The sequence below is a fragment of the Cupressus sempervirens genome, chromosome 7, assembly GCF_028749045.1.
Source record: "Cupressus sempervirens isolate cs-2001-9-10 chromosome 7, ASM2874904v1, whole genome shotgun sequence".
Lineage (NCBI taxonomy): Eukaryota > Viridiplantae > Streptophyta > Pinopsida > Cupressales > Cupressaceae > Cupressus > Cupressus sempervirens.
The window spans coordinates 416,711,583-416,722,835 of NC_143124.1; the positions used below are offsets into that span (position 1 = coordinate 416,711,583).

The 11,253-nt window shown below is 36.1% G+C and overlaps 1 pseudogene; it reads right to left on the reverse strand.

The window, feature by feature from the left end:
• Positions 1–2,049: 2,049 nt before the first annotated feature.
• Positions 2,050–8,673, reverse strand: LOC149547317 (serine/threonine-protein kinase Nek2-like; annotated as a pseudogene).
• Between the last annotated feature and the right edge of the window lie 2,580 nt (positions 8,674–11,253).

The window sequence follows — 11,253 nt, forward strand, 5'->3', positions numbered from 1 at the left end:
GGCCTAACAAAAATTTGAAAACATATAAGCTACAAGTCTAGTTAAAATATACATTAGATTAGATTCAACAATAGCAAGCAATGTTATTCAGAATTATATTCAACAAACCTTAGCAGTGTAAATAGCCATCTCCTTTAAACTGGACTCCAAACACGAGGGGGCATTCACATAATCTTCCCCTAAAGGTATCCTGAAGAACAAAAGCCACTATTCTTGAGTTTGTGAATTGCACCTCGAGATGAATGAAGCTTAAAGGTAATGAAATTTTTTTTCATACATTTAAATCAAGATGTAATATTTATTCATAAGTATATACCTTGCAAGCACTTAAAATTGTTGTAAGGAACTTAAGCAATTTTTAATTTACCAAAGTTTTTGCTAAGCCCACATTTTCCAACTGTGTAAGGAACTTCATATGATGTTGCGAGGAATGTGTCGATGAAGCCAAAAAATGTGATTTTTTGATGAATCACTAATTGCCAACGTTCATGATTATGTAATTGTGAAGGACATGTTTGAATTGTATCTACTCTGATTTACAATCAATTTTCATCCTATCACTGTGAAAAATGGTAGTGTGATGTTGCTTGTATTAAAAAAGGGATGTTGCTTGTCAATTTTACTGAGGGTACTAACCCCAAATCCCTATAAGGGACATTGCCTCTTGACCCTTTTAGGTGCTCCATCCCTAAACTTGTGCCAACAATTGTCCCCAAATCAACCCTTGCTAACCACCATCCCCAAATCAAGATCCTAGGTCCCACCCTTCCTAAGACTCTAAAGGAACATAGAATTTTTTGCAACTTTGTAGTTAGTTTTTAGGTTGACTTCATACAAAGGAAATTTTAATTGAAAATTATCAACAATTAGTTATCATTTATGTAGTGTGTAGTATGTATTGTGCAATACAATTTAATCAAATACAATATGAACATAAATAAGAAAAAATGTATCTCATAGATTATGGAATAAGCTTTCATTTTATTTTATTTTTGTATCTCTATTCTATAAAACCATGTTTTGTTAATTTTTTCATCTTTATTTTACGTGTGTTGAAAATATTATTTTTTCTTGATTGATTCGTGATAGTTCGATAATTTTTGAATCTTTTGGTTTGCCTTTTTTTTACTAAGAAGATTTTTACTACTATGGTAGATAGTAGGAAACCACTACAAACTTTCATTTACATAAAATATGATGCCATGATCAATAATGTTACAGGCTCTTTTAAAAAGAGAGAATTACAATTAACTCTTGAAATGAGCTGGCCTATTACAATTAACTTTATCAATGTGCTAGACTATTAAAATTTTGATTGGAATTACACGATATAACAATGCACTTGCAGTCTGGTATATGGAAAATTGACCACTATTTCCAAAAGAATATGTTGCATTTTATTCCATTACACAGAATATGATACTATGAGCCTGGATTCCCTTCCAAAAACTGCATTGTATTATGGTTATGGCACACAACTCATGAATTTGACTTCAATTCTTTTGGCATCTTTGCTGCTCTTGTAGAAAAAAATGATATTGCAAATATATAACCATGCAACTCAAGACAAAATTGTAAACCTGCTATATTATAAAACTCGTTGCAACCATACAAACTCAACAAGAGAATCATCCATAGGACAATGCAGGGTTGTTGCGCCTCCTACCAACATTCCTTAGGGTGAACTAAAGCAATAACCAACTCAAATCACCTTGAAAAAAGAAGCGACTAGGTTACCCCCAAATTTTCTCAACAATTGGGTTGCTGCCATCAAGAAAACCCATAGTTAAAGAAAGTTGTCAGACCAACCATCGACCGGAAAGCATACAGCAATACCATCAATGACTACCCAAAAATCAGATCCTATATGGACAAACAGACATCATCCATCTATCTAAAAAAAGATGCCATAGATGAGACAATGTAAGTCGGATATAAAGAGGAAATGTTCCACTTGGAGCCAAATTGAGGGCCAAGTAATATTTACACATCAGAAAACTAGATACAAAACATATATAAACAAGTGCCATGTTGAAATATCTATATTTCTCAACCCATGTAGTGAACATCACTCACTGCTCCTTTCAGGCTTTTTGTCAACCAAATGGTTGTTTCTCTTGGGGAGACTTTACCACGTCCAAAAGGCCTCAAATCTATGCCAAGTTCTTCTAGTCTCTATTGTTGGAGTAATTGTGCACTAAGCTCTAGCAAGCCTTCAAGAGCTTTTGCTCTTTGTTGATATGATTTAAGATCTATTCCTCCTTTTACTCATTTTTGAGAATATTCAGAATCTCTGCTAGAGGTTGAGGTTGTCTTAAGGTGCTGATCTGCAATATGATGGCCAGTAACAGTTGTCCCCATGGGAACTGACAGGACATCTAGATCATTATTGTCTGCATCTAAAAATGAATTCACACCTGTTCTTCCTTGCAACAAGTGGCTCACATTTCCTCTCTCTAACTCAGCTTGATCTGTACCAACTCAAAAAGTACTATGTCTAATTACATGAATAACATCATTGAAGGTTGGTTTCATGTGAACAGAAGCAGGAGCTTTTGCATTGATCTGGATCGTGCACTTCTCCTATGTTCTATTATAGTTTGTATCATCCCTATCTGAACCTGAGCTTGATGAGGTGGACCTTTCTAAACATAATCCATATGGGCTACTCTCTACTCTCAAATGACAACTTTCTTCTCCAGGAATGTCTAAGCGAGTACCCTTAACACGTTGTTTGGCAGCGGGCAGAAAATTTTCAGAAGGGGCTATGGAGAACTCCGCAATTCGATCAAGTCTAGGTGCATTAACTGATACATCAGGAGACTGCATAGATCGAAGCCTTGAATATTTTTTTCTATCAAAATACCACAAAGTGGCAGCTTTAGAAACATAAGGTGACTCAATAGTTGCATCTTCTGGAGTAAGGTTTGATCTCTCAGTGAGTGCTTCAATTCTTCCAAATGAAGATGCTGATGAGCGTGAAGTTAAAGAAGATTTTCGTGGCCTAGGTGTTACACATTCATTGTTAATAGCTTTTACTTTAGGTGTTCCATTCTAAGGACTATTAGTAATGAATGTAGGTCGTGAAACTGATGGCTTTTTTGGTAGGGTCAGGGAGGCCCTACGACTAGAAATACCTAGAGTTGAACCTAGTACACAATATGGACGTTGAGATTGTTTTGTGTGTGAATATTTTCTATTGGAGATGACAATTCTATATGTAACATGTTCTCTAGCCTGGTAGATTAGCGTTGGGCCCCAACTGTTACACGTCGGGCAGAACTGTTACACGTTAGGGCAGTTCAGGGGCTTGGTGGTAGGGCCTACCTGTAGGTAGATTATGCTTGGTGGGAGGGCCTTCTTGCAGGTAGATTAGTGCTTGGTGGCCCTCTCATAAAAAATTTGATGCAGAGATATATGGCTCTATGGGGTGGGGGTGGGGGGGGGGGTGCAGAGGAAGATTAGTCAAGGTAGGTAGCGGAAAGAAACAAAGAAAGTTATGGCATTGCAATGGACAAAATGAAAGAAAGCTAGGCCGGTCCAAAGAATTTGGTAGGAATGGAATGTAGGAATGGCCCGACCCACGGAAGATTTCTTTTTACCCCCCTCCTCGTGAACGCCCTAACTTCTTCTTGCCTCCCATCGGGTAAACTAATCAACTGTGCATTTTCACACTGGACCTTACCTGGGGGTTCAGGATGTACAGTGGTTCAACTAATCTAGCTCGAGCATGCTTTCTAGTTGTTTACCTTCCAGAACACCCCGGCTGCAGCATTTAGTTTAGTCACTTAGTTAGTTATCGGTTGGGGCTTCGGCTGGGAGGAATAAGTTGCTGGGTGGGACCGCAACGTGTCGGGCCTCCTCTGGCCAAAAAGAAGGAACATAAAGATCCAACTGCACTATCAACTAAGTACAGGAATGCAAGTTCTCCATAGGGTAGCTATCAAATTTATGACTCAAATTAACATTACAGTTAAGATAACAAAAGAAAATTGTAGAAATAATAAGAATTTGGAACTTATAGATTGCTTGCCTTGAGTAAGATGTGCCTTCTTTACAGAATCTATTTTTACTCTAGGAGTGGGAAAAACTCGATCAGGGGTCCGAGGGCTTCCCACTCCAATAATCTCTTTTGCAAGTCACTTTGTTGCATTTGCAGGAGAGATTTTCTTATGAACCATGGGGTGCTTTACTTCTTTATTTCTATCTACAAGACTTTCCGGATTTTCTGCAAGAAAGCTATGGCCACAATGCCTATCAAATGGAACATCCTCTGAACACAAATTTGATTCCTCTGGTTCTTGTATAGCTAAATATTTATTTTTAAAAACCTGCTTGGAAGATTTTGGTGATTCCTTTCCTGTGTATGACCATGTACCTTCACTTCCAATGTTATGTGAAAGGCTATCTTGCAATGCGCCTTTCCTTTCAGAAGAACCTTGTGTCACGCGATTTCATTCAAATGAGGGTTTTTGGCTTTTTTTTTTCTCTTATATCTCATTGGCATCGCAATTGCGACGACATCGGGCTAAAATTGAAAAAAAAAAAGCCAAAACCACATTACCTTTTCTTGCCGTCGCAAATTGACCCCTAATGTATTAGTGTTTCTAAAGCCAAAACCAAATGCAATTTATGGTTTTCTGACATGTTTGCTTGCAAGCAATTTCAAAGAGGCAACTTTGATAGTCAATATATTTTGACCCAAGTTTCATCATGACACAATATTTGATAGGGTAAAAGATTCAAAACAATGAATCAGTATGTCAAATCTTAAGGCCCCATTTTCAGTTGCAGTTAGTCTTTAAGACTAGTTAGAGGAACCCTTGGCATGAAATTTGTAGTTTCTAGGAAAATTTAAAAATTAGTTTTAAAGGTTGCATCAATGATGAAAATTGATTGTAGTCAATGAGGTAAATTCCTTTGATCAGTTTGAAGGGTTAGATGTTTTAGTTCAAAAAAGAAATTTAGTGGAACCCAATATAGAGCCTACTATTTCCACTAGTTTCAATAAGAAAATTGATTTAAGTACAAAGGTCTCCTGAGAGGTTAAAATGGGCTTTGGTCGTTTAAATATTAAAAAGTAAAAATGATCTAGTAATGGTTATGAATAGACTAAAGTTAGCTTTAATTCATGAGAAGGTCATTGTTTGAAGGTGACATTAGTTCAATAAGATCATTGGGGTTGCCAACTCAATTTAATCCTTGATACATATTGTTTATGGAGTTCCCACATGTGGTTGTTATTCATTATCTATGTGGATATTCATATGTTAGTTCTACATTCAAGAGATGTCTTTTCTTGATGGCTTAAACTTTAGAACTTTGATCCATTAGGTGTTAGTGGGTACTTTTTTATGTTAATCTAATTCAATGATGTGCAATTTTGTAAACCTTCTACCTTCTTAGTTTTGTATCAACTCGTGTGCATACATGGAGACTGGATAACTAATTTGAAAATGGATGAATTTGTCTAATGAAGGAGACCATTAGTCATATGAGGGACAATACAAATCAAACTCTATGGGGGGTGGTGATACTAAGTATCAAATCATTTGCAGGCCCAACAATGGCTAAATTTGTAGTCATAGGCCTTATTAGGCAAATTGATTAGTCTTCAATTGCAAAACCGGTTGCATGATTGAAACACTAAAAGAGTGGATCATCCATCATTAAGGTATGAAAGAGAAGGTAAATTTTTAATGCTTGCCTCTGTAGACTTTTTGTGAGTGTCATGGATCCCCTGAACTATCTTCCATTGGTTATTGCCAACACAACTCAATCCATTCTTGTAGTGGGTTTCTATGTAGATAAAGTCTCCTATTATGTTTCAAATGATGGAGCTCTAATGCCAACATTTGAATTACTATTAGAGACTTTAGATTTTGAAATAAAGTGGGCTCCCTTTTGTTGGTAATGATTGAAAAAGATCTTTGAATAAAGAATGGAACTAGTAAAGAATGCTTTCAATCATTATTTTGTCATTGATGTCAAACTTGCTACGTGTAGGAATGACAATTGCTTAAGTGATCCAAATACTATCAATTGGTTGATTGACAAGGAGGCAATCAATAAGATGTAACTAGAGCACCTAGAGAAAGGTTGAAGTTATGATGTTGTAATGAATTATAAGGCTCAGCTAAGCCATTGATGAAATAGTGTATTGATGACATACTCTAAGACACAAAGGATGGACACACTAAGACACATCAAAGATGTAAGGTTTAAACTAAGTCATTTGAAAAGCCTAACTAAGTTCATTTGAGACAGCCAAGCAAGCTAGTTAGAGCCGAGAAAATTCTTAGTTGAAGCTGAGCAAGTTCAACTTCAGTGTGTGTCGAGAAATCCTTCAAATGTTGAGTAACTCAGGATTGTTCAAGTGTTGAGTAACTCAGGAAAGTCTTCAAGTGCCGAGCAAAGCAAAAATGCTATAGGTGCCAAGCACTAGTAAAACAACAATAGAATTCAAGTAACACAGAAGGTATCAAGCATCAACAAAAGTAGTAGAAGTCGAGTAATCCAGTTAGTGCTGAGCATTAGTAATCCAATGATGCCGAGTTGATACATTATTTGTTAAGTCAAAAGATTTTCCAGATCAATTACAATAAGTTTGTTATATTGAATTTTCTGAATTAGCTGGATGATAAGCATGATGAGTAGATATCACAAAATTTTATGCAAGCCATGCAAACCAATTCAAGGTGAATGTTGATGGACTTATCATGAAGTTTCTGGAAGAAACAATTTGGAGGGAAAATAATATCATTTCCTCTGATTCATTCAAATTGATAAGAAGGAAGGTTTGAGTGGGAAATGAAGAACAAAACTTCTGTATAAGGAATCACAGGTCAGAGATCAAAGAATGAGAGGGACCAAAGAGAGAGAGAGAGAGAGAGATGGTCATAAGTGTGGTCGTGTGAAGAAGCCAAGAGAAGGCTAGTGTGAAGTATTAAGAAGAAGACACAGTGAGGAGTAAGCACAAAGCATCAAGACTCTGAGTTGATCAAGTGACCATAGAGTGAATTGGCATAATGAGTGGAAGAACTCAAGGAGATAGATCTTGAAGGTTAAATAAGTTGTTAGCATTGGAAGGAAGAAAAGCAAAGAAAAGGAAGGAACTAAAGAGTGATCTAAAATCTACAAGGTTAGAGTTGCAATCTTTATCAGGTCAAAACTTTTCTAATACTTTCTTACCATTGTATTAGACATTGAAATCCTATATTTCTAGGTTAGCTTAATAGCTAGGTGGATAAGCCTTAGGAAAAGGATAGAACATCACCAGGATAAGGATAAGAGATCCTTAGGAGAAGGATAAGAGATCCTTAGAGGGGGATAGAAGATTCTTTTGAGAAGGTGATTGTAAATCCCATGGATTTGGGTGGGCCTAATAGCTCTATTTAAATCCTTTATGTCATGTCCCCATTTTTGGTGACAGTTCGATTTAATTAATTTAATTAATCTGGTTGTCTAAAATAATGAATATTTTAAGGACGACTAATTAATTATTTTAATTAAATAAATAAATATTAAAAGATAACTTTATATTTAATAAAGTGACTTGGATTATAAAAATATTTAATAAAGTCACTTGAGGGATAAGATCAAAAATGTTCTAGAAGTCTCTGGAGAGGATGGAGAGAAAAGAATAAATAGGCACCCCGGGGCTCCATTCGAATCAGGCAGTTGTCTATCTCTCTTTCGATTTTAGATTGTGATTCAATCACGGGTGCATTGTGGAACCTAGGGTTTCTACAATTGTCACAACTGGCCATTGAGAACGATAACTCTCAATTGGTACGCAATTTTGAGGGTGTGAAATATCATCTGAATTATTGCAGATTGGAGGTGACATTCAGTCATTTCATCAGGGCATCTATTTGTGGCTTAAGGCCAATTTGTGGTTCGTGCAGCACTACCTTTGGAAGGATTTGGTACAGATTATCAGGTTAATAGCGAAATTGAGGAGTCTGGTATCGAGTGGGTTTCAGAAGAAGTTCGATTGCTGATTAAGGAAGTTCCAAGTGTGAGCAGATCAGGGGTCAAAGAATGAATCTTCCAAAATATCTTGTCAACTAGCATTTCCATATCCAAGATCTGGAGCCGTAAGCTATCACAGATATCATTTTTATAAGGCGACACCATTTAAGATGAGATGGGGTGGAACCGAATTGGGTAGAAGCCGTTTGGATTAACATTAGCAAAAATTAGCGAGACAAATTCTGACCATCAGCGCCCATCCTAAAGTCAGATAATTCCACTAAGGAATTCGTGGAGCAGAGGACAATATATATAGTTTGCACAACCACTATCTCAGCAATATAAATATTTGCTACGTCTGTTACCGCAAACAGGAGGTCGCGATTCATTAAATCGCAAGTGATAGCGTTACCCAATAACGACCAAAGGCAAAAGATGACTTTCTACATGCGTTATAGACAAGGGCCCTGCATACGGATTATACAGTGCGTTCTGCCTCCGCCTCAATACTGATGAATCCGGTAGCAAGACTATACACTTTGAAGTGCTAACAATTAAATTTGGGCGTCCATGAGATATATCGGGTGAATTCGGTTTGGGAGCCAGCAGCAATTCATGTCCAGGAATACGGTTGGAGTTTTGATAGTAAAGACTCCATTGAATGTTAATGTGCTGTAGCAACAAAATAATTTGGGGCATCAGTTTCTACCGGGTATAAACAACTTGAACAGAATCAGCGAATTTCATAGAAGGCGACAAATTTGAGGTTTTTAATATCCCTCCAATTCAGGTCTATTATTCAACTATTGTATTTGTGATTAGACACTGAAAGCTTTGAATTTACAAATACTTCCTTGAATAAGTATGGTAATGTTACCTATTGTTGCATCTATATCACTTGGTGAATCTTATTGGAAATAATATCAAACTGAAGGTTGCATAACAAGTGTTTGTCAAATTGTCCCAGTTCAATTTTATTTTTGAGTGATCCATATAGTTAGGGTTATCACAGTAATCCTAGAACTTGTTGGCTAACTGTTTGACAAAATGTCAAACCCTTGAAGTTTAAGATTTTTGGTGCTTAAAGAGTCGATAATCCGTTGGGGTTATTTCACTTTAACAGGGTGGCATTCTAAGTTGAATGTTCTTAAGTCCTCTAACAGGGCACACTCCTAACAGGGTGTAGAAATCCTTTAACAGTGTCACATTTAATAGTGTGTTCTAGCCTTTAACAGGGAAAACCATCAGAAGTGGTTGAAATCAATTGTACAGTTATTTTGTGGGTGTCATCCCCACCCTAGTTTTACCTTCTTATTCCTAGAGGGTTTTTGGGTCACCAAAATCTCAAGTGTTATGATGCCTTTTTACACCACAAGCACCAAATTTATACTTCTCTAAGACAATTAACTTTTTGATGGACAAAGTTTAGCTCACTCTTGTCAAGGGACGTTGTGCTATGAAGAAAGATATTTATTAAAAAAAACTTGTATTATTGTGACTAGACAGTATATTTGACTCAATGTTTTTCATGCAAGAAATAGGAGGTGGGGTGTTTTGAGGAGCTAGGAAGGTAGTTCAAGAGCAAACAAAGGATGTGAAGATCATGGGTGTGAAACATGGAACATGATGGATTTTTAATCATCCTCCCACATAGCTATGTAGCCAATTGTAGCCTCCTCAAATTGTGATTGTTTGCAAGATGAAACTCAAGGAAATGGGTGTTACCTCTATGAAAGGGAAAATTCATAGTTGCACATGCCTAAACTAATGAAGAAGACAATGCAGAAGCTTCTATGAAGAAGATGGAATCTTGAAGCTTGTTGTTATCCCATGTAATGGCCAAAGAAGAGGAAAATCCACACATCATAGTAGACTTTCACAATGTTGTAAGGATTTCTTAGAGCCCCATGTTTCATGCAAGGAGCAACGGATTGGAGTCACCCTATAGATGCATAGACATTTAAAAAGATATTGTGTAATGATTTTCTTTGGTTAGGTAAAAAAGGGCAAGGGAATTTGAAACTTGTATCCTAGATTCCTTGTGGAGGGATATATTTTTTTCTTTATATACCCAAATGATCATATTGTACATGTCTTTAAGATATAGGCTTTTAGAAGTCAAGCTTCATGTGAGGACCCCGTCATGGATGGCCAACTAGGGGCATGAAAACCAAAAATTTTGAAAAAAACCACAGTTGAAAGGAAGATAAAATGATGATGTCATTACATAATAAGTGGCATGAAATCACGATGTCATGAAGATAATTGTGCGGTCAAGACAAAACCACGTGACGGCTCAAAAATGTTTATTATTCGTCAGTCATCTAGTCACTAGCATTGAGTGTTAAGTCCGAGGAAGTGTTATGACTATGTGAAATGTCTCATTTTCTTGGTCACATGTCTTAGACATGGTTAAGAAGATAGAGTTGTGAAGTCACAAAAATGAGGTTAGTCACTTGGTCGCTTGGTTAGGGTTGAGTTAAGAGTTAAGCCCACAACAGAGTGAAGAGGTGACATGTGGCAAGGGTGCTAATATGAAAGTGTGAGGTGAAAAAATATAACCAATGGAAGGTTGCCACATGGCACCTACATGGTAGCCAATAGAGGGTTGACTCAAATTCCAAAAGTGGGAAAAATGATAAAGTAATAAAATTTCATTTTTATTATCTTCATTAAAATTTTGAATTTGATTGATATTCATTCAAAATTTTGAACAAGCCTGATATGAAAATTTGAAATGTTTTAATGTTTTTCTATAGTTTTGACTATGGAATATTTTAAATTTTTTATTTAATGTCTAAACTATGAATTGGCACCTGAAACTTCAAACCAGCACTAGAAGAGAATTTTTTGTCAAAAATGTAGAGTACAATATATCATAAAAATCAAGAGAAGATGAGATTTCTAAATATGGAATCAAAAATTGCATGAGTATTGACTAGTATAGGATATAAGCAATTTTGTGATTTTTGGGGCATTCTCAACAGAATGGGAAAATTTCATGATTAAGCATCAAAATTAGTTAAAGATCAGACATTGAGGTTTATTGACTCCAGATTTGGAGAAAAATGATTCTAAAAGCTTTACTTTTCCTTTAGAAGTCATTTAATAGGTATTTTTGCACTTGTGGTAAAATCAGATCTAGTCTCTTAATTAGTTACACTTTTCATCATTTTGAAGATATTTTCAAGCATTCTTGAGTAGAAAAAGAAAAGATTTGATTTTCAATTATAGAGAGAGAGTAGAGAGATATTTTTTCATCAAAAGATGGAGGTTTTC